At 42.7% G+C, this 22,160-nt stretch overlaps 1 protein-coding gene across 3 annotated transcripts in view; it reads left to right on the forward strand.

Annotated features, from left to right (window-relative positions):
• Window positions 1-22,160, forward strand: part of ccser1 (coiled-coil serine-rich protein 1) — a 1,189,492-nt gene that overhangs the window by 960,731 nt on the left and 206,601 nt on the right. The window lies entirely within an intron of this gene.

The following is a 22,160-nucleotide window of genomic DNA, read 5'->3' on the forward strand; positions in this document are numbered from 1 at the left end:
GTTTTCTCTGGAGTGGCAAGGGTGAGGAGAGACCTGATAGAATTTTGTAAGATAATGAGAGGCATGAACAGAATCGGCAGCCGGTATCTTTTTCCCAGGGTCAAAAAGTCTAATACTAGAGGGCATGCATTTAAGGTGAGGGGGGTAAGTTCAAAGGAGAAGTGAGGGGCAAGTTTTTTACACAGAGAGTCGTAGGCTCCTGGAATGTGTTGGCTGGGGTGGTGGTGGAGGCAAATAAAATAGAGGTGTTTAAGAGACTCTCGGATAGGCACGAGGATGTGCAGAGAATGGAGGGATATGGACATTGTGTAGGCAGAAGGGATCAGTTTAGTGAGGCATTTAAATACCAGTTTAATTAGTTTGGTGCAACATTGTGGGCCGAAGGGTCTGTTCCTGTCCTGTGCTATTTTCTATGTTCTACGTACCAACTTACAGTTTATATAAAAGCACAACTAAATTGAAATTGGCATTAACAACTATTGCATACTAGTTCTGGCTTTACCTTAATAATTTCTTCAACTAAATTTTGATTTCTGTTATTATTATCGTGGATCCCTTTCAACTCCTTTTCCTGCCCAAGCATTTGTTCTTCTGGAATTTTAGACAAATCTTTTGGAGTTTTTTCCCGTGGTTATACCTAACAGAAGAGATTATGGTGAACCAATTGATTATGCATTTGGACCTTCAAAAGGTCTTTGACAGGTTAGTTGGTAATTGGTTTATTATGGTCACATGTATGGAGATACAGTGAAAAACTTTGTTTTGCATACCATCCATACGGATCATTTCATACATAAGTATGTCAAGGTAGTACTTGGGAAAAGCAACACAGAATTCAGAATATAGCGTTACAGTTATAAAGAAAGTGCAGTGCAAGTAGGTGCAAGGGCCACGATGAGGTAGATTATGATATCAAGAGTTCAATTTTATCACATGAGATGTCCTTTCACGAGTCTTATAACAGTGGGATAGAAGCTGTCCTTGAGCCTGGTGGTACGTGCTTTCAGGCTTTTGTATCTTCTGCCCGATGGAAGGGGGGAGAAGAGAGAATGACCGGGGTGGGGGGGGGTCTTTGATTCTGCTGGCTGCTTTCCCGAGGCAGTGAGAAGTGTCGACAGAGTCCATGGAGGGAAGGTTGGTTTTCATGACGGACTGAGCTGTGTCCACAACTCTCTGCAATTTCTTGCGGTCTTGGGCAGAGCGGTTTCCATGCCAACCTGTGATGCATCCAGTTTGGAGGCTTTCTGTGGTACATCTATAAAAACTGGTGAGGGTCAACGGGCACATGTCGAATTTCCTTAGCCTTCTGAGGACGGAGAGGCACTAGTGTGCTTTCTTGGCGAAAGCATCTGCATGTTTGGACCAGGATATTTACACCTAGTTGGACAATAAATGTTAGCATTGGCACATCCCATGAATAAGTTAAAAGGAACCTGTCGAAGTTCCAGACAAGTATTATGCAAAAAGTGATGCTTAACTCAAGAGTCAGGTTTTACTTTTTTGTCTGTTGCTGTAATGGGGAAGTGGCAGGACATTGGAGCTGAGACCAAGATCATGGCAGCCATGATCGATTGAATGGTGCAACCATACTTCCCATGTCTGTACATTGTCATATTTCTGGTCTGCCTCACTACCAAGTCTGAAATCACCTCTGCTTGTTCTCTTCTTCTGAAATGCTTCAGTGTTGCAGTCCAATCATTCTCAGATGATTATGGACAACTCAATCAATCACTTGTGGTGCTGTTGAGATTCGATGTTCATTGTGCATCAGAATAAATCTACATTTGCAGGGCTCAAAGGAGTATTTGTGTGATAAATGACAGTGTGCATTGTGGTAGGTGCTGCATTGGTCTGGCCTACTGGCATCACTGTTGTCACGGAAACATGCCAGTACCATGCAGCAGTGCAGAAATTGGCTTGCAATTTTTAGGCTTAGTGGGAAAGAGTGATGGTCAGCGAGGATTTCAGTCATCAATAACAATGCAGGCATTGTAGAAAGATGAAGACTATCATCTGTAGTTTATTATGGCATTTTACATCCACAATATTTTTTGACAAAGCCCTCTCACTGTGATATTTGAAGGCAATGTAGCTGATAACTTGTTTAGGTGAGGGGAACACAGTCATTGTTACTACCTTCTGATTTCTGAAGGATATCCTGTGTATGAATTCTAGTCGTTGTACTTTGGCATTCGTCACAATTACAGATGATGACAGAAATTCAGTCTGTTTTAATCCATACATCCTCCATCCCCTTGCTCTGACAATATTCATTTGATTCTTAAATAATTCTAATGTTTTTCAGTCCTCTGTCTAATAATTTGTGGCATTTTTCACTGGTGGAAATATCTCCTGTGTTTCCCTCTTCCTGTAGCAACTGCTCTTTAGTCCTCTTTCAGTATTTGGTGGACCTACTGAATACTGAAAGGCCTAAATAGAGTGCATGTGGAGAGTATTTTTCTATTAGCAGGAGAGTCTGGGATCCGAGGGCACAGCCTCAGAATAAATGGATGTCCCGTTAGAACTGAGATGAGGAGGAATTTCTTCAGCCAGAGGATGGTGAATCTGGGGAACCCGTTGCCACCGAGGGCTGTGGACGTCAAGGCAGAGATTGATAGGTTCTTGATTTGTTCGGAGGTTAGCGGTTACAGGGAGGAGGTGGGAGAATGGGGTTGAAAGAGAAAATCAGCCATGATTAAATGGTGGAGTAGACTTGATGGGCCGAATGGCCTCCTAATTCTGCTCCCATAATTCATGGTCTTATGAAAGGAAAACATGGAGTACATGGAAATGATGCAGGGTTTCAGCCGGAAACTTCAACAATTCCTCTCGCCCCATAGTTGCTGCTCAACCTGCCGAATTTCTCCAGCAGATCGCTTGTTGCTCTGGTTATAAAGTAACCAGTGCCTGTACTGGGTAGATTGCATGGTATTGAGTCACAAGATAATTACCGCTGAAGATGACAATTCTGAAGGTAGCAATCAATACCTTCAAACACACCATACAAGCAAGTTCTCTGACCATTATTACTGCATCCCAATGGATCATTAATTGGTTTCATGATTTCTCTTTCCTTCACTCTTCCCCAGTCCATTTCAGCTGTCTGTCACTTTCTTGTGAGGAACCTGCTGTAAATGTTTCCTATTTGATTCTAATCAGCAATGTAATGTAATGTTCCTGATTTATTATTTGAATACCATTTAATATCTTGCGTACCTGTGAAGGATCACTATTCAGATGTCTCCTTCCATTTGTCAAAGACTAACTTTCTCCAAGATATCTGCATGACCGTAGAGTCCCTCAAACAACTAAACCCACAGACCTTTCCCATCTGCTGTTTCACCACTGAATAACTCCCATTTGTCTCAAGATCAGAGCCAGAATTGAAATCGAATCAAGGTTCAACCTTAACCCAGCAAAGCATTAACCTCTGAGTGCAAAGATTCTGGGTCAACCTCCACTCCAGAAACGTTTGCAAAACTCTGGGTTTGCACCCCGGTGTGACACTGAGAGACTTCTGCTCTCTTGGTTGTGCTGTTCCTTGAATGAATCAGTACTCCGAGGTGTTGTCTGTCCTACAGGATGGAGAGAAAAGATCCCTGAGCACCATTTTGTTGAAGAGGGCAAGAGTTATCACTACCCTCCTCCAATCAATGTCACGTTAGCAAATTGTTGAATCATTATCACTGCTACTCGGAGGAGCTTTCTGCTCTCAAGTTGATCTTGTTCTGTAAAACCACTGTGACCACACCACAAAAACTCATTGTTCGCTGGAAGGTGTTTCAGGGTTTCCTGAGCCTCTGAATAAGTTGCAGAGAAATGCAAGTCTTTCTTTAGCTCTCTGGGTGAAGCGCGTTGTTATTTTAGTACTTATCACTGGAAGTGAATGTGCAATTATGGTGCAATTAAATATGCATAAAAACAACACAGGTTTATGACTGCAATATTTAAATGTAAATTATGAAAGTAAATATCAAGAACACAGTTCCTGTTGCTCATTTTCCTTCTGTTACTTTTCTCCCTGTGAGCTATCATTTAGTTTACTTGATTCTAACCTATTTGTCATTCATTTATTAACAAAGTAATTTTTTTTTCCTCCATCTGCCCTCTTCATTTCTGGATAGGAGCAAAACCTTACAAAGACTTGTGCTTTGATAGGGACGAGGCAAAGGTCAGCTCTCTGTGGGTCAGGCTGCTTCTGTGGAGAGAGAAACAGTTAATGTTTCAGAATCTGGACCCTTCAATCAGGATGTTCTGACAAAGGGTCCTCGACCTAAACGTGTTAACTGTTTGGAGACACCAGAGACTGCAGATGCTGGAATCTGGAGCAACAAACAATCTGCTGGAGGAATTCAGCAGGTCGAACAGTATCTGTAACAGTAACCCTGATGCAGGGTTTCGACCCGAAACATCAACAGTTTGTTTCCCTCAACAGATGATTACTGTTACTCTCTCCACAGATGCTGCCTGACCTGCTGAGCGTTTCCAGAATTCTCTGTTCATGTTTCAGAGTTCCAGCATCTGCAATTTTGATGGTTAAGGTCAACTCTCAGCCGGCTAGATTAAAGCTTACTGCAATGGATCCCGGAGGGTCTAAAGTGTACGGAAAACTCTTCATTCTCTGAGGAATAAATTAAAACACTTTAAGAGAAGGGAAGAGAGTGCAAGGTGAGGCTGAAATAGCTTAATTTGATCACAAGAGTTCATCAAGTTATACAGCACGGAAACAGGCCCTTTGGCCCAACTGGTCCACACTGACCAAGATGCCCATCCAACCGAGTCCCATTTGCTAGTGTTTGGCCCATAACCGTCTAAACCTTTCAATTCCATGTACCTGTCAAACTGTCTCTCAAAAGTTGTTATCGGACCTGGCTCAACCACTTCCTCTGGCAGCTGATTCCACATACATACCACCATTTGTGTAAAAAAGTTGCCTCTCAAGTTCCTATTAAACCTTTCCCCTCTCACCTTAAACCTATGCCCTCTAGTTCTTGATTCCCCAACCCTGGGAAAAGGACTGAATGCATTTACCAGTTCTGTGCACCCCCCCACCCCCCGCCCTTGATTTTATACACCTCTATAAGATCACCTCTCAGTCTTCTATGCTCCAAGGAATAAAGTCCTAGCCTGTCCAACCTCTTCCTATAACTCAATCCCTCAAGTCCTGGCAACATCTTTGTAAATCTTTTCTGCAAACTTTCCAGTTTAATAACATCTTTCCTACAGCAGGTGACCAAAACTGAACACATAATGTTATTCAATGTTTTGAGTAGGAAGAGGAAAATGAAAATAACATTTTTACAGTCAATGAAGTTGTTTTGAAACATAGTCACTGTGGCAGTGGAGAAAATGCGGCTAGCAATCTATGCACAGCAAGATCCTGTAAACAGCATGGTGATAATAACCAATTTATGGGCTGAGTTATCTTCTTCCTGGCCAATGCCCTGTAGTCACCATTGCAATGTCCTGCAAGCCTCAGGGTTCCACCTATCCTGGAAGGCAGATCAATCCACAAATGATGAGAGGGGAAAGATTGAATAAGAACCTGAGGGGCAACTTTTTACACAGAGGGTGGTACACATGTGGAATGAACTACCAGAGGAAGTTGTTGAGGCAGGTACAATAATAACTTTTAAAAGACACCTGGACAGGTACATGGATAGGAAAGGTTTAGAAGGATATGGGCCAAACACAGGCAAATGGGACGAGGTTGGATGGGGTATCTTGGTCGGCATGGACTAATTGGGCCAAAGGGCCTGTTTCCATGCTGTATAACTCTAGGATTCCTATGGTGACAAGGCCTCACAGGTCACAAACTAAAGCCCTACCCCTGGATAGCCCTGATCCAATGTCCTGTACTGTCAAAGGATTTTTCCACTTTTGCTGATAACCACAGATCTTGGGAAACTGCAAAATAATGTTTCAGTAATTAAAAATTATTTGGAAGAAATTAAAACATTATTAACTTAAAATTGAAAGATTAATATTAATTCAAGGAAAAGGAAAATAAACAAGCCACATAGCTCCACTTAGTTTTTTAATGAAGGTTCATGGTGCCATTCAGATGAAAGGAACCAGGTCAAGTATGCCAGCTGTGACTAGGATAAAACTGAGGGGTCAGATGCAAAGTGCATCCTGCCTCTTGCTACAGTGTGACCAGGAACAAACTGGCATCTGACCTCGGGCACATTCCATATGGAACACTGAAACACAAACTGCAGGCTGCCATCAGTACAATCCAGCACTGTGTTTCTTCTTAATTTGTTGGTTGATCAATAGATACTGGTCAGGATCTCATAGATCATAGAACCCTACAGCACAGGAACAGACCCTTCAGCCCACGACCTCTGTGCTGACCATGACGCCAACTTAAACTAATCTCTTCTGCCTGCACATGGTCTGTACCCTCCATCCCTGCCTGTTCAAGTGCCTGTCCAAATGCCTCTTAAATGTTGCTGTCACATCTGTTTCCACCACTTTCCCGGCAACATGTTGCAGGCACCCACTACTCTCTGTGTAAAAAACTTGCCTCGCAAATCTCCTTTAAACTTTCCCCTTCTTACCTTAAATCTATGCCCTCTAGTATTTGACGTTTTTGTCGTGGTAAAAAGACGCTGACTGTCTACCTTGTCTCTGCCCTCATAATATGATATACTTCTATCATGTTGCCCAAAAACCCCTGCCGTTCCAGAGTCAACCTTCCTTACTATCTACAACTCTGCTAATCAACCCTCCAGTGAGGCAGTGTGGCTGTGTCCTCTCTAAGCGCAGCTGTAGCATTCTTCCTGATCAGTAATGCAACTCCCCCACCTCTTTTACGTCCCTCTCTTTCACGTCGGAAATATCTAAGTCCTGGAACATTGAGCTGCCAGACCTGCCCATCTCTCAACCAAGTCTCTGTAACAGCCACAACATCATATTTCCATGCACTAATCCAGGACCTTGAGTTCATACTTCTTGCATTGAAATAAATACACTTCAGCCCATCAGTCCCACTATGTTCATCGTGATCAGCTCCTTGTCATTCTTTGATGTGACACCGTGTCATCCACCATGAGATCAGAAGGAGGTCACAAGTTAACACATCTTCTGACATGCACCATCCAACCACGCAGCACGCCCTCAGCTCTACACTTCCAGCCAAGTTTTTTGAGCTGGAGGGGGATGCAAACCCATACTTTTCTGAACAGTGAATGATGGAAGCATTCAGCAGGTTAGGCAGCATCTCAAAGTCAAAATCGAGTTTATTCTCACATGCACAAGTACATGTGTGCACAGATGTATTGAAAAACTTACTTGCAGCAGCATCACAAGCACATAGCATCAGATACACAACATTCACAAGAAAAACATAAATTAAACACAACTTTTACAAGAAAGAATACAATTAGAACAAAAAAAGTTCTGATTCTGATTATCGTTGGCAGGCAATAAATCCTGCACCTGAGTTTTTGCTCCATAATGACAAGCTAATCTCAGTCAGTTTGCGCTGTTGCAGCAGGTAACTTTTATGATGATAATGGATGCAGTTATACCGTAATAGCTTTTAGTGAAAACTGCTTGAATGTTGATTGGACTGTCCCAGTGAAGAAGCTTGCTGACGTGGTTAGATCTACCTCAAATCAATGCAACAGCACAGAAGCTCATATCTTGAAATGAATGAATGAGTAGACAGGGCAATGCTGAATCCTCCGAGGCTATCACTTAAAGCAGCAACATCTGTTGCCTTTGCAACCAACCTGTCCAACATAAAGCTTTTAGGATTAGCTCTTAAAGACCCTCGATTTATTTCTCCAGGAAAGCAAAGAATGAACAAAGACAACTCAACATGATCCTTGTGCACTGCATACTTCTTGGCTTCTAAAGGAGAACATAGTTCAGTGAGTGCCAACGGCAGCACATGGTAAAATCTAAGGAATTTGGTTACTCTTTATGTTCAGCTGCCTTGAAGAACTGTCAGGTATTAATGTGGGATCCTTCTTATGTTCGAAGCTGCATGGTTCCATAAGAATGAATGGCAAGGAAGTTCAACGCTGTCAAAAACTTCTCTCAGGGGTGAAACTAACTTATATTTTTTTACTGATACTGTTGTTTCACTGACATTGCCAACTTATAAAACATTGGTCAATTTTTTTACTGGCCCACACTGGCTTACTGTCACTTCTGACCCTCTTTGCTGATACTTGCTTAAGATTCACCAGCATCATTAGAATAGGGTCCACAATCTCACTACTGAGGCACAGAGAGGTTTGAGGTGAGGGGTAGGAGGGTTGTGCGCTGTAGCGCAGGAGCTAGGGGTACAGACTCAATGATGTAAACTGTGTCTCAGTTTGCAATCTTGCCCCCAAGTCGAAAGTTATGGGTTTGAGTCCCACTCTCAAGTCTGGCACATATAATTCTAAGCTATTATTATGAACCAGCAACAAAAGAAACACACTGAGTCTTGATTCAGTGTTAAAAACTATTTTATTAATCACTACTTATGATAATAAGAAAAATAAAAGTAAAAATGTGAGAATGTTAGAAGTAAAAATGTTAAACCTTGAACATTAACCCCAAAAACTAAACTCTTCGTGTGTGTGTGTGTGTGTGTGTGTGTGTGTGTGTGTGTGTGTGTGTGTGTGTGTGTGTGTGTGTGTGTGTGTGTGTGTGTGTGTGTGTGTGTGTGTGTGTGTGTGTGTGTGTGTGGCAAAGTCCCAAACTCCAAGTCCAGGAATGGTTCTTAAAGTTCAGTTCAGCAAGCCATAAGGTGAAACATGAGCAAAGACTTCTTCAACAACCACCGTTGTCTGAAGATAAGACGTAGATGTAGAGAAACATAGGGAGAGTAAATACGAAATCCAAATGTTCCACGATGGAACCCAAACGACACCTCAGTGTTTACTCGGTAGTGACTTCCTCGCCCCGAAAAGCATCCAACTCATGGACATCCATACAAATACCTGTTTCCTTCTACAGGTCAACAACAAAGTGAACTCCACCGGATTACTTCCAATTTCCATACGTGGATTGCAGTGACAGACACAGTTATTGTTTCTCATCCATCGATAGAGAAACTAGCAGGCTGGTGTCTCTCTCCCTTCTCTCTCTCTCTCCCTCTCTGACCTCGACTGACTTCTTCAACAAAGTCATTACGTCCTTTATCTTCTGTTGACGTAAGCGTGACACACACACACACGCACGCACGCACACACTACTCTACCAAAAAGGGACATTCACCGAGTCCGTAACACTATTGAGGGAGTGCCACACCATTCGAAGAGATTTAATCTGTTCAGAAGTTTTTTCAAACTAAGGACCCTTCTTTGCACTCGAGTTTATGTAAAAGAGCTCATGCCTATAAATAGTTTTGGTCCAAATTCTGGTGTTCCATGTATTCCGAGCTGAGTATTATTGTGCTGCCCAAGACTCTTAACTAATTTTTATAGCAACCTGACATATGTAAAATGAAGAAGCCCATTCAGCCCTTTGTAACGTGCCAGCTGCTTTGAATTATGCATTTGGACTACTACCCTGCTGTTTTCTTAGACACAATTTTCCTCAAGAATGTATCCAGTTCCTTTTCACTATTTGATATTCCACCTTTCAGAAGACACGCTCCACATTATAGCAACACACTGCATTAAAAAATTTTCCTCGTCGGCCTTGTTAATATGTGTGTCCTCGATTCACCCTCCTCTCAACACCATCACAGCAAAATAATTAACAACAAGGTGAAGCAGTTAAATCCAGACACCAGAGCTAAATTGGCATGGACCCATTGGGATATGATTGAAAAGCTTGACTCTTGGTTTTAAAGTCAGTGCTTAAGGAAAGAGGAAAAGTGAAGATATTTTGAGGAAAAAACTAACTTGCATTTAAACAGCCCCTTTTGTGACCTCAGAATCCCCAAAGAGTTTCTGTAAAATGAATTGCTTTAGAAAGACATTCACTGCTGTGATACAGGAAATCTAAATTTATACACAGGAAAATCCCACCAATTGCAATAATCTGTTTTGCTTTGAGTGGAAAAGATGGAGTGTGGCCAAAACAGATGAGGACACAGATGGCAATGCTTTCCTCCTGTGCTGTGCATTTTATTCCCATGGGAAACATAACAGGGTGATGTAAAGGTGGAACTCACCCAGTATCTTTGGAGTTTGGTGAATGGTCCATACCAGGATTGTAAGGGGAAGGCACTTAAAATGCCACTGGGACCACCTGTGGAAAGAGCAAGAACTGAGTCCAAAATATGAGGATAAGTGGAGAAAAGAATGTGTTAATTCTTTGGATTGTCCCCTTGTTGCTCACATAATGGACATAACCTGCCACTTTGAATCATGTTAATGGATATGACTTGTGGCTGAAATTTCGTATCAAGGATTCTGTGGTGCATTCAGCTCTGGTGTCTGGATTTAACCGCTTCACCTTCTTGTTAATTATTTTGCTGTGATGATGTTTCTGGCACGTCTCCAAGCTATCGGTGTGCAGCCAGGTTGGCTTCATTAGTGAAAGGTTAAGATATCTACAAAATAGCATCCCGTTTCCTGAAATGCAGCTCACAAGAAACATTTCTTCACCCAGACGGCAGTGAATCTTTGGAATTCAAGAGGGCTGTGGAGGCTCAGTTACTGGATATATTCAAGATCAGATATTGATTAACTTTGGATATTAAGCAATTCAAGGGATAAAGTTGTTTATTGTCATCTGCACAAGTTACATGTATGCACAGGTGCAATGAAAAACTTACTTGCAGCAGCATCACAGGCACATAGCATCATATAAGCAGCATTCACAAGAAAAAACATAAATGAAGCATAAATTGGACACAATTTTTACAAGAAAGAACACAATTAGAACAAAGAAAACAAAGTCCATTTTAGTGTAAAGTAATCACAGTGGTCATGGTGTTGCTATTACTGAGGTGGTGATTAGGGCTGTGCCGGTTGGTTGAAGAACCAAATGGTTGAAGGGAAGGAGCTGTTCCTGAACCTGGTGGTGTGGGACTTCGGGCTTCTGTACCTCCTGCCCGATGATAGCTGGGAGAAGAAAGCATAGCCCGGATGGTTGGGATCTTTGATGACGGATGTTGTCTCCTTGAGGCAGTGCCTCCTGTAGATACTGCCAATGGTGGGGAAGGATGTGTCCGTGATGTTCTGGGCAGAGTCCACTGCTCTTTGCAGCTTCTTACATTCCTGCATGTTTGAATTGCTGGATTCAGATATGAGGTTAGTGCAGGAATATGGTGCTGAGGTAAAAAAATGAGCCATGATCTCTCTGAATGGAAGAACAGACATACTTCTATTTTTATATTCTTGTGTTCAACACCATGTCTGGGTATTCCCTGCAACATGAATGCTTGTTGTTTTGTTTAACTGAATAAATTTAGATAACGAGCAAATGTTGAAAGGGCAGCAAGTTGATAAAGATGGGTAAAACTTAGTGATCCCAGTGGAAGATGGCACTGCAGGAGCTCAACACTGTCACCCATGGGATTGCTGCCTCCAGTGGTGGGTGGGCCATGGGGAGAGGTGGGCTGTTTGTTCGCGGAGTCTCTAGCTTCACCTGTCCACTTGTGACTTCCTCTGCTCTGGCTGTATCTGTACCCTGTAATACAGTGAGCTTCCCCTTCCCATTCATGCCTTACTACATGTCTGAATTTGCTGAGCCAAAAATGAATCAGTCCACTAGCTCTTTATCACATTCTCAAAATCTGCATTCACTGACAGTGCTTCCAAGACTTGTCAGGAAATTGTCAACAGACTCACCTGATTCCAGTGAATGAAAATCACAGCCCAACACAAGCTTGAAGAACAACTCCTCATCTTCTGCCTGGGCAAGTTGCAGCCTTCTAGATTCAATATCAAATTCCCCAGCTTTAGCCAACACACTCTTTATTTCTGAATCAGAATTGGCCATTTCTGCCTGTCATCACTTTGGATCTGTTTTGCTTTTTCCTATTTGTATTGTCAGGCCTGCTGGGCATGTCCCACAACCCTGCCATTAGAACATAGAACACTACAGCACAGTACAGGCCCTTTGGCCCACAATGTTATGTCGACATTTTATCCTGCTCTAAGATCTATTTAACCCTTCCCTCCCACATAGCCCTCCATTTCTCCATCGTTCATGTGCCGAGCTAAGTGTCTCTTAAGTGTCCCTAATGTATCTGCCCCCACAACCTCTGCAGGCAGTATGTTCCATGCACCCACTGCTCTCTGTGTAAAAAACTTACCCCTGACATCCCCCTTATACCTTCCTCCAATCACCTTAAAATTGTGTCCCCTCGTGTTAGTCATTGTCGCCCTGGGAAAATGTCTCTGACTGTCCACTCGATCTATGCCTCTTATCATCTTGTACACCTCTATAAGCAACACATTACACAAGCAAAGGTGTGTGATCTGATTCTCACCACCACATTAACTCTTGTTGCTCTCACCCGCTCAGAGATATACCCACTGTTCTACCCGTCCTTCCCCCACCTTCTCTGCTGCTGAAAACTAACCTGCGTTCTCTTTTACCGAGTTCTGATGAAGGGTCCAGGACCTCAAATGTTAACTTTTCGCTTTCTGCAGATGCTGCCTGACCTGCTGAGCGATTCCAGTCTTTTTTGTTTCTAATTATCAGCTAATTCCAGCCCGGGCTTTGGAATGTATTTATGGATAAAGTGATTCAAATTCATCTTGAGGTGTATGTTTTTTGGAAGATGTTATCAGGCCTTTTGCTCTCTGACTCACTTATTTCCAGCTGTTGAAAAGATCCAATCCTTTTTCTCTGCTCCACGGAAGGATGCAAGTGACCCTCTCTTCATCACTACTCATTTTCAGAAAGATGTTGAATGTCAGTCCACGTTTTTGTTTAAATTATCTGAATACCTCAAGGTTTCCGCGGAAGTTGATAGGATTATTAAGAGACATTTAAGAGACATTTAAGAGACTTGTAGATAGACACATGAATGATAGAGAAATGAGAGGCTATGTGGGAGGGAAGGGGGAGATAGATCTTAGAGCATGATGAAATGTCAGCAGAACATCATGGACTGAAGGGCCTGTACTGTGGTGTAATGTTTTATGTTCCATGTTCATCGTAAGCTGAAACTGCGTCATTCTCCGTGCATGCAAACACCACAGGGTAACATTGACATTTGGATTTTCTTTAGAGTCAAACTCAGCATTCACACCCTTCACGTGGTGTGGAATTTTACTCATTAGACCTCTGCTGCAATGTTATTCCTTGTCCCCAGAGCTCAGGATTATAATTGCATATTAAGGCTGGAATCTGCAGTTTATTTTCAGAGCACAAGCCATGTAAGATACAACATATGATTTCTACACAGAATATTGTGTGTGATGTGATACAATGAGTGCAAGTATTATATCAAGTCCTGTAACAATACAGATCCCTGTTCATTTTTCTGGACGAACTGGGTGCTAATTGAGTATGAGGGCAGAGGAAATGACTCTGAGAATCTTAAGAAAACCTCACAAGACAAACACAGAACAGAGAACAGAGGACAGTACAGCATAGGAATAAGCCCTTCGGTCCACAGTGTCTGTGCCGACAGATTGGTTCAAGAACTGTATAGTTGAAGGGAAGTAGATCAGGATCAGAATCAGAATCAGGATCAGGCTCATTATCACTGACATATGTCATGAAATTTGTTGCTTTGTGGCAGCAGTACACTGCTGTTCTTGAACCTGATGGTGTGAGACTTCAGGCTTCTGTACCTGTTATTAAACTGGAAAGAGTGCAGGAAATATTTGCAAGGATGTTGCCAGGACTTGAAAGACTGAGTTATAGGGAGAGGTTGGACAGGCTAGGACTTTATTCCTTGGAGTGTAGGTGACTGAGAGCTGATCTTACAGAGGTGTATAAAATCATGAGGGGCAGAGATAGGGTGAATGCACTCAGTCTTCTTCCCAGAGTGGGAATGTCAAGAACTAGAGGGCACAGGTTTAAGGTGAGAGGGGAAAGATTTAAGACTTGAGAGGCAGCTTTTTTATACAAAGGGTGGTTTGTTTGTGGAACGAGCTGCCAGAGGAACTGGTTGCGGCAGGTACAATAACAACTTTGAAGAGGGAGTTGGACAGGCACATGGATTGGAAAAGCTTAGAAGGTTACGGGCCAAACACAGGCAAATGGGACTAGCTTGGTGGGCACCACGGTGGGCATGGGCCAGATGGGCCGAAGGGCCTGTTTCTGTACCGTATGACTCTATGACTCAATGACCATGATGTCAAATTAAACTAAACCTATCCACCGGCATCTGACTCATATCTCTCCATTTCCTGCATGTTCATGTGCCTGTTCAAATGCTAAAAAGACCATTTGATCCTGTACTTGCTCTTTGACAGAACAGTCACACCCTACTTTTTCTTTATTACTCTGGGTGTCAGTCACCATGATCTGATGTCCAATTTTGAAAGCTCCTTTGAAATTTGATCCTTCCTCTCTTTCCAGTGGTGTGTTCTCGACCTTGGCAACTTTCAGCATGAAGAGGCGTTTCTTCTTGTTCCCAAACGAGTTCAAGTGCCAATTATTTAAAATGTAACTTTGGGTTAGCAGCCCACATTGGGGAATTAAAACAAAACAAACTTTAAAAGCAAATAATTACAACAGTCCCACAGTGCTTACTTGGAGTGGTCCAATTTTTCTTGGCTAAGAGTGAGGAAATGACACCTGTAGCAAAATGTTGCAGATGCTGGAAAACTGAAATAAAATTCTGTTAATACTCATCAGGTCAGGTAGCATCTGTGCAGAGTAATAGAGAAATACAGCATGGATACAGGTTCTTCAGCCCATCCAGCTAGTCCCAATTTCCTGTGTTCAGCCCATATCCCTCCAAACCCTGCCCCTCCATGTACCTGTCCAAGTGCTTCTTAAATGATATTATTGTGCCTGCCTCAACCAGTTCCTCAGGCAGCTCGTTCCAAATACTCACCACTCTCTGCGTGAAAAAGTTGCCCTTCAGTTCCCTTTTAAATCTTTCCCCCTCACCCTAAAGCTATGCCCCCTGGTTTTGGGCTCCCCTACCCTGGGGAAAAGACTGTTACCATCCACCTTATCTATGCCTCTCATAATTTTAAACACTTGTATAAGGTCGCCCCTCATTCTCCTGCGTTCCAAGGAATAAAGACCTAGCCTGGCCAACCTCTCCCTAAAACTCAGGCCCTCTAGTCCTGGCAACATCCTTGTAAATCTTTTCCGCACTCTTTCCAGTTTAACCACATCCTTCCTATAACAGGGTGACCAAAACTGTACACAGTACTCCAAGTGAGGCCTCACCAATGATTTATACAACTGCAACATAATGTCTCAATTCCTATACTCAATGATGACGGCCAGCATGCTAAACATCTTTTTCAGAGAAGAGCAGTTAATAATTCACCTTGATTAGAACTGGAAGAATTTTGAGATAAAATATATTTTAATTTGCAAAGAAGGGGGAGGGGCAGAGAAAGCTCATGGGAAGGTCTATGAAGGAGTGGAGACCCGAGAAAACTGAATGGACCACGTGGTGGTAGTGCTGGCTGGGAGGGCCAGCTGAAGGCTAAGGAATAATGAAAGGTGTGTCCGGGGGAAGGAATGAAGATGAATGAAATCTGAAAGAGGAAGAAGAAGTGAAGAACTGTGACACCAAGATCGTTTGAAATTCTTGAATTTTGTGTTGAGTCTTGAAGGCTGTAAACTACCCAGCAAGAAGCTGGGTGTGGCTCCATGAGCTTACATTCGTCAGAACAGTTGGGTCACGAAGTCAGAGTAATAGATGGCGATGGATTTTCCAGCAGGATATAGATCAGATGAAAACTTGGGCAGACCATCAGCAGATGGAATTTAACCCCAACAAATGCAAGTTAATGCATTTTGGGAAGTCAGATAGGGGTAGGACATACACAGTAAATGGTTGGGCACTAAGGTATGTTGATAAACAGAGAGACCTTGAGGTCCAAGTCCATAATTCCTTGAGTGTGGCAACAGTGAAGAAGGTGGATGGCATGCTTGCCTTCATAGATCAGAGTTTAGAATATAAAAGTTGGGATGTCATATTGTTACTTCATAAAACACTGATTAGACCACACTTGGAATATTGTGTTCAGTTCAATTGTCATAGGAAGGATGTCATTATGCTGGAGAGAGTGCAGAGGAGACTCAGCTGAAGTGAGCTGCTTAGACTCAGACAGGGGATGTTACAGACCCACAGTAAGTCAGAGCAAATGATCAGTGAAGACAAGTTTATTGTTGTCATTGGCAGGCATAAATGCCATGAAAATTAGCTTTTTGCAACAGCAGCACCGTATGTTGCAAGATGAGGACAAACATAAGTTCATGTAAACTTAAAGTTTATGTTCTATGTTCATGTTATATGTTATATGAATATATGTTCTATTGGGGGCTATGTGGGAGGGAAGGGTGAGATAGATCTCAGAGCAGGATAAAATGTCGGCACAGCATTGTGGGCTGAAGGTCCTGTACTGTGCTGTGGTGTTCTATGTTAAAGTAACATAAATTATATTTAACTTACATGAGGGTCAAGGTTAGTCACAGGCACTCCAGACCTGAGCACAGAGCATCACTGTGATCTCTGCTGTGAGTGGGATGCAGAAGGAACAGAACTTGGGAATCTGTTGGAACACCACACAGAGCTTGGATAAGACTGGAGTGTGCCCAATCCAAAGCTTGAACTTCAGAGAGTAAACAACAGAATAGAGATCTTACTGCCTGTTTCTCAACCACCTCCAGTGGTCCAGACTCAGTGTTTTATGTAAGCATTTGTTTCATTTAAAAAATAAATTTAAAAATAAAGAATCGATCCATTTTCATAGGCAGTGCAATTTGTCATAGCTTGTAGGCACAATAAAGAGAAGCAGCACTTGAATTAACGGGCCTTGATGCAGTGTGATATTAATGCCATCAGGATATTTCTTAAATAACATATTGCAAAACTGCTTGCTTCCTGAACAATAATAATCTTGCAGATCAGCTTGTACTGTGTCCACCTCATCATATCAAGAAACAAAGGAGGTTGCTAAACACAAGAAAGCTCAGATATATTTTCCAGAGGAACAAATGTGATTTTGTATTCAGTTTTGTTAACCTTATAATTGTTCTTTGGATTTCTATATGTTATATTCATAGTGCAGCAACAACAGCTTCTATTTGTGAGGAACCTTTAACAGAGCTAGGATATTCCAAGCAACACACAAAATGATTGAGTCCTGATGAAGGGTCTCGACCTAAAACATCAGAAGTCCTGATGAAGGGTTTCGACCCCAAACGTTGACCCTCCATAGATGCTGCCTTACCCGCTGAGTTCCTCCAGCGTCTGTGTGTTGCTCCAGATTCCAGCATCTGCAGTCTCTCTTGTGTCTGGAATATTCCAAGGAATGCTATCAAACAAATAAGAAGCCACATAACCAGAAATTAGAGCAGATAACCACTCGATTCAAAGGGTAGGTTTGGAAAAGCAAATAGCAGTTCAGAGACTGAGAATTCTCAGGGTAGAGTTCCAGAGCTCGGGGTTTTGGCTGTTGAAGATACAGGCCAGGAGAAAGTAACATTGATGATGCTCAAGTGTTCTAGAGCAAGGACAACAAAGATATCAGGAAGGGAGAGACCCTGAAAGGATTTGAAAACAAGGATGTTAATTTTAAAGTGAAGCTCTGTCCTATCTGGGAGGCCAATGTTTTTTTTCAGATTTTTAGCTGTGTGTGATTTTTTTGGAGTGAACGGTGACAAAGTCAAAGTCGAGTTTATTGTCAAATGCACACATCCATGTATGTACAGGTGCAATGAAAAACTTAGTTGCAACAGCATCATAGGCACATCGCATTAGAGACACAACATTCACAAGACAAACATAAATTAAATATGTTTTACAAAACTATACAAGAAAGAACACAATTAGAACAAAAAATGTCCATTGGAGTTCAAAGTTGTCAAATTGGTCATAGTGTTGCTCGACTGAGGCAGTGATGATGATTGTACTGGTTGGTTCAAGAACTGAATGGTTGAAGGGAAGCAGCTGTTCTTGAACCTGGTGGTGTGGGACTTCAGACTTCTGTACCTCCTGCCCGAAGTTGGTGTGATCTTTGATGATAGATGTTGCCTTCTTGAGGCAGTGCCTCATGTAGATATTTTTGACAGTGGGGAGGGATGTACCCATGATGAATTGGGCAGAGTCCACTACTTTCCGCAGCTTCTTACATTCCTATGCATTCAACTTACTGTACCAGACCATGATGCCACCAGTCAGGATACTTTCAACAGTACATCTGCAGAGTGGTGGTTAGATTTTCCAGAGCAATATTTAAGACTTCCAGTTTATCACAAAAATAATTTGCATCCTCCTGAGAGAAGCCATATGATGTTCTGATTTAAAAATCCATAACTTTTTATTGCCTTTTATTGCACCTGGATGGTTAGAATCTGGATTGTCAGCACCTGGATTGAAAGCTATTCTTGTTCTGTATTTGCAGTTCAAACCACACAACACTGAGTTAAACTTGTTTTCACAATATTTCAAGTTCATGGCAACCTGATGCTCATGGCAAAACAATGTTCCAATTACATAATAAATTCATGAATCTTCTCCCATTAACTCATTCCAGAAAGCTTAATTTATATAAAATAAGCCTTATTTTATGAATTTACAAAAGAGCTGGTCATTGACTTCAAGAAAGGGGGCGGTGTACATGCACCTGTCTACATCAATAGTGCTGAGGTCGAGAGGGCTGAGAGCTTCAAGTTCCTGGGTGTGAACATCACCAACAGCCTGTCCTGGTCAAATCACGTAGATACCACAGCCAAGAAAGCTCACCAGCGCCTCTACTTCCTCAGGAGGCTAAAGAAATTTGGTTTGTCCCCCCTGACTCTCACCAACTTTTACCGATGCACCATAGAAAGCATCCTATCTGGATGTATCACGGCTTGGTACGTCAACTGCTCTGCCCAGGACCGCAAGAAGCTGCAGAGAGTTGCGGACACAGCCCAGCGCATCACGGACACCAGCCTCCCCTCCTTGGACTCTTGTCTTTACCTCTCGTTGTCTTGGTGAAGCAGCCGGCATAATCGAAGACCCCACCCACCCAGGACATTCTCTCTTCTCTCCTCTTCCACTGGATGGAAGATACAGGTGCCTGAGGGCACGTACCACCAGACTTAAGGACAGCTTCTACCCCACTGTGATAAGACTATTGAACGGTTCCCTTATACAATGAGATGGACTATGACCTCACGATCTACCTTGTTGCGACCTTGCACCTTATTGCACTGCACTTTCTCTGTTTCTGTGACACTTTACTCTGTACTGTTACTGTTTTTACTTGTACTACATCAATGCACTTTGTACTAACTCAATGCAACTGCACTGTGTAATGTATTGACCTGTACGATCGGTTTGTAAGACAAGTTTTTCACTGTACCTCAGTACAAGTGACAATAATAAACCAACACCAATTTAATGTTTCCTGTTTACCCACTTCCCAAACCTCCCATGCTTGAATCCACCTCAATACCAGCACACCCTCATTCTCCCGTCACTCAATCCTAGCTCACCTCCTGTATCCCACCACGCATTCCCAACACACCCCCAGTATCCCACCACGCATTCCGACACACCCCCAGTATCCCACCACGCATTCCGACACACCCCCAGTATCCCACCACGCATTCCCGACACACCCCCAGTATCCCACCACGCATTCCCGACACACCCCCAGTATCCCACCACGCATTCCCGACACACCCCCAGTATCCCACCACGCATTCCGACACACCCCCAGTATCCCACCACGCATTCCCGACACACCCCCAGTATCCCACCACGCATTCCCGACACACCCCCAGTATCCCACCACGCATTCCCGACACACCCCCAGTATCCCACCACGCATTCCGACACACCCCCAGTATCCCACCACGCATTCCGACACAACTCCAGTATCGCACCATTTATTTCTAACTTACCTCTAATATAAGATAAGATATCTTCATTAGTCACATGTACATCAAAACACACAGTGAAATGCATCTTTTTGCGTAGTGTTCTGGGGTAAGCCCGCAAGTGTCGCCACGCTTCTGGTGCCAGCATAGCATGCCCAAAACTTCCTTACCCATATATCTTTGGAATATGGGAGGAAACCCACGCAGATGTGGGGAGAACGTACAAATTCCTTACAGAAAGTGACTGGAATTGAACCCGGGTCGCTAGCGCTGTAAAGCATTATGCTAACCGCTGCACTACCGTGCCTGCTACCACTCCACCACTCATTCCCAACATACCCCCAGTATCCCACCACTAATTCCAAACACATTCCCATTATCGTTTCCCACACACCTCCAGTATTCCACCACTCATTCCCAATGCACCCTCACTATCCAAGCGCTCAATCCTGGCACCCTTTCACTTTCCCACTTCATACACTAACGTTTCCTTACTGTTAACCACTTGATCCCAATGTACCCTCTATCCCAGTATACAGTCCCATCAAAATACAGTCTCAACATACTCTCTCTATTTGCACATAGATTCGCTATGCACCTTCACTACCCTAATCCAACACTCCCTCAATATCTAACCTTTGTTGTTTAGAGTGTAGTAAAGAATACAGTTGATGTAAGGATGGTTGATCACACGATCCCTTTGCAAGGGCTTGTATCCCCTAGATTCCATTATAAGCTATCAGTGTCACATCATGTCCTTTATCCTTTGGTGCTGCTTCCTTCTTGCATTGGGTATTGGTGGTCCACACCGCAGAATGCTTGGATCTTCTTGGAGTCATAGAAAGATACAGCACAGAAACAGGCCCTTCAGCCCGACGAATCCACAGCGAAAATCAACCATCTATTTCACACTAATCCTACATTAATCCAATTTTTCCTCTTTCAACCACAAGCACCTGGAGGAAACTCACGTCTGCACAGAGAGAACGTGCAAACTCCGCACAGACAGCCCCTGAGTTCAGGATTGAACCCGTGTCTCTGGTGCTTTTAGTGTTCCTACCAGTTGCACCGCTATGCACCCTGAATTTTGTATATGAATACTATGAATTTTGTTTGAAACATACAAAATTCTTACAGGACTTTACAGAGTAGTTGCAGGGGTGATGTTTCTGTCAGATGGGGTGTTCAGAAGCAGGGGTCACCTAAGGGGTTGGACATTCAAGCAAAAGATGAGAAGAGATTTACTCACTTGGGGGTGCTGAATCTTTGAAATTCTCAACCCAAGAGGACTTTGGTGGTCCGGTCACTGAATGTATGAAAGACAGATATCGATAGACTTTTGAATGTAATGAGAATCAAGGGATAATGGGTTATTGGAGGAAAGTGGTACTGAGGAAGAAGATTGGACATGGTCATATTGAATGGGAGAGCAGGCGTGAAGGCTCAAATAGCCCACTCCTGCTTTTATTTCTAATATTCTCCTCTCAAACCCAGAGACCTGTGGTCATTGCTATTAGTTGCATCCACAAGAACCAACTAAGCCATTAAAATATTAATGTTTTAATATTTTTTGATTTGTGCAGTTCACAAAAGTTCTGGGGATTTCAGGTTTTATTTAGTTTCAGAGATATCTGAAATTATTACAGAAATATCCACCAGGGATCCCTCGGCATGGCGAATATACTTCAGAAATAATCGCATTAGTTTAAGCTCCTATTGTACAAAGGAAGTGCTGTATTACAATAAATAACCCTTCAATCCAATATTCTCAATTCTGATTAATCAGGTATATAACTTTGAAAGGAAAAAGAGATGAAGGCTTGCATTTGTAGAGAAGCTTTTCATAACCTCAAAACATCTCTCAAGCTGATAGTTCGCTGCAGAATCGAGGTCAGATAGTTAACTTGGATAGTTCTTTAGCATACCCTTCAAGAAAGCAAGCCATTCATTTGATTTTATATCTCCAACAATAGATCAGCAAAATCATTTTTGAATTCCTTGGTTAGCTCTCAATCTCCTTTCTGTTGCATTCCTATTTTCCTGCAAATTCATCTCCAGTTAATAGTAACATGCGTGACTTGCACTCCACTTCAGAAAGTCGGTTCCATTACCTGTGCAATGCATTGCCATTTCCATGAAGCGAGTTTAGGTCCACAGGCCATCCCAGGGTTACGGATGCCCAACTTATGGACACCCGTACATACAAACAGGCTCTCATAGCATTATTAAATACAAAAGTC

This window comes from Pristis pectinata, chromosome 2 (assembly GCF_009764475.1).
Source record: "Pristis pectinata isolate sPriPec2 chromosome 2, sPriPec2.1.pri, whole genome shotgun sequence".
NCBI classification, from domain to species: Eukaryota; Metazoa; Chordata; class Chondrichthyes; order Rhinopristiformes; family Pristidae; genus Pristis; species Pristis pectinata.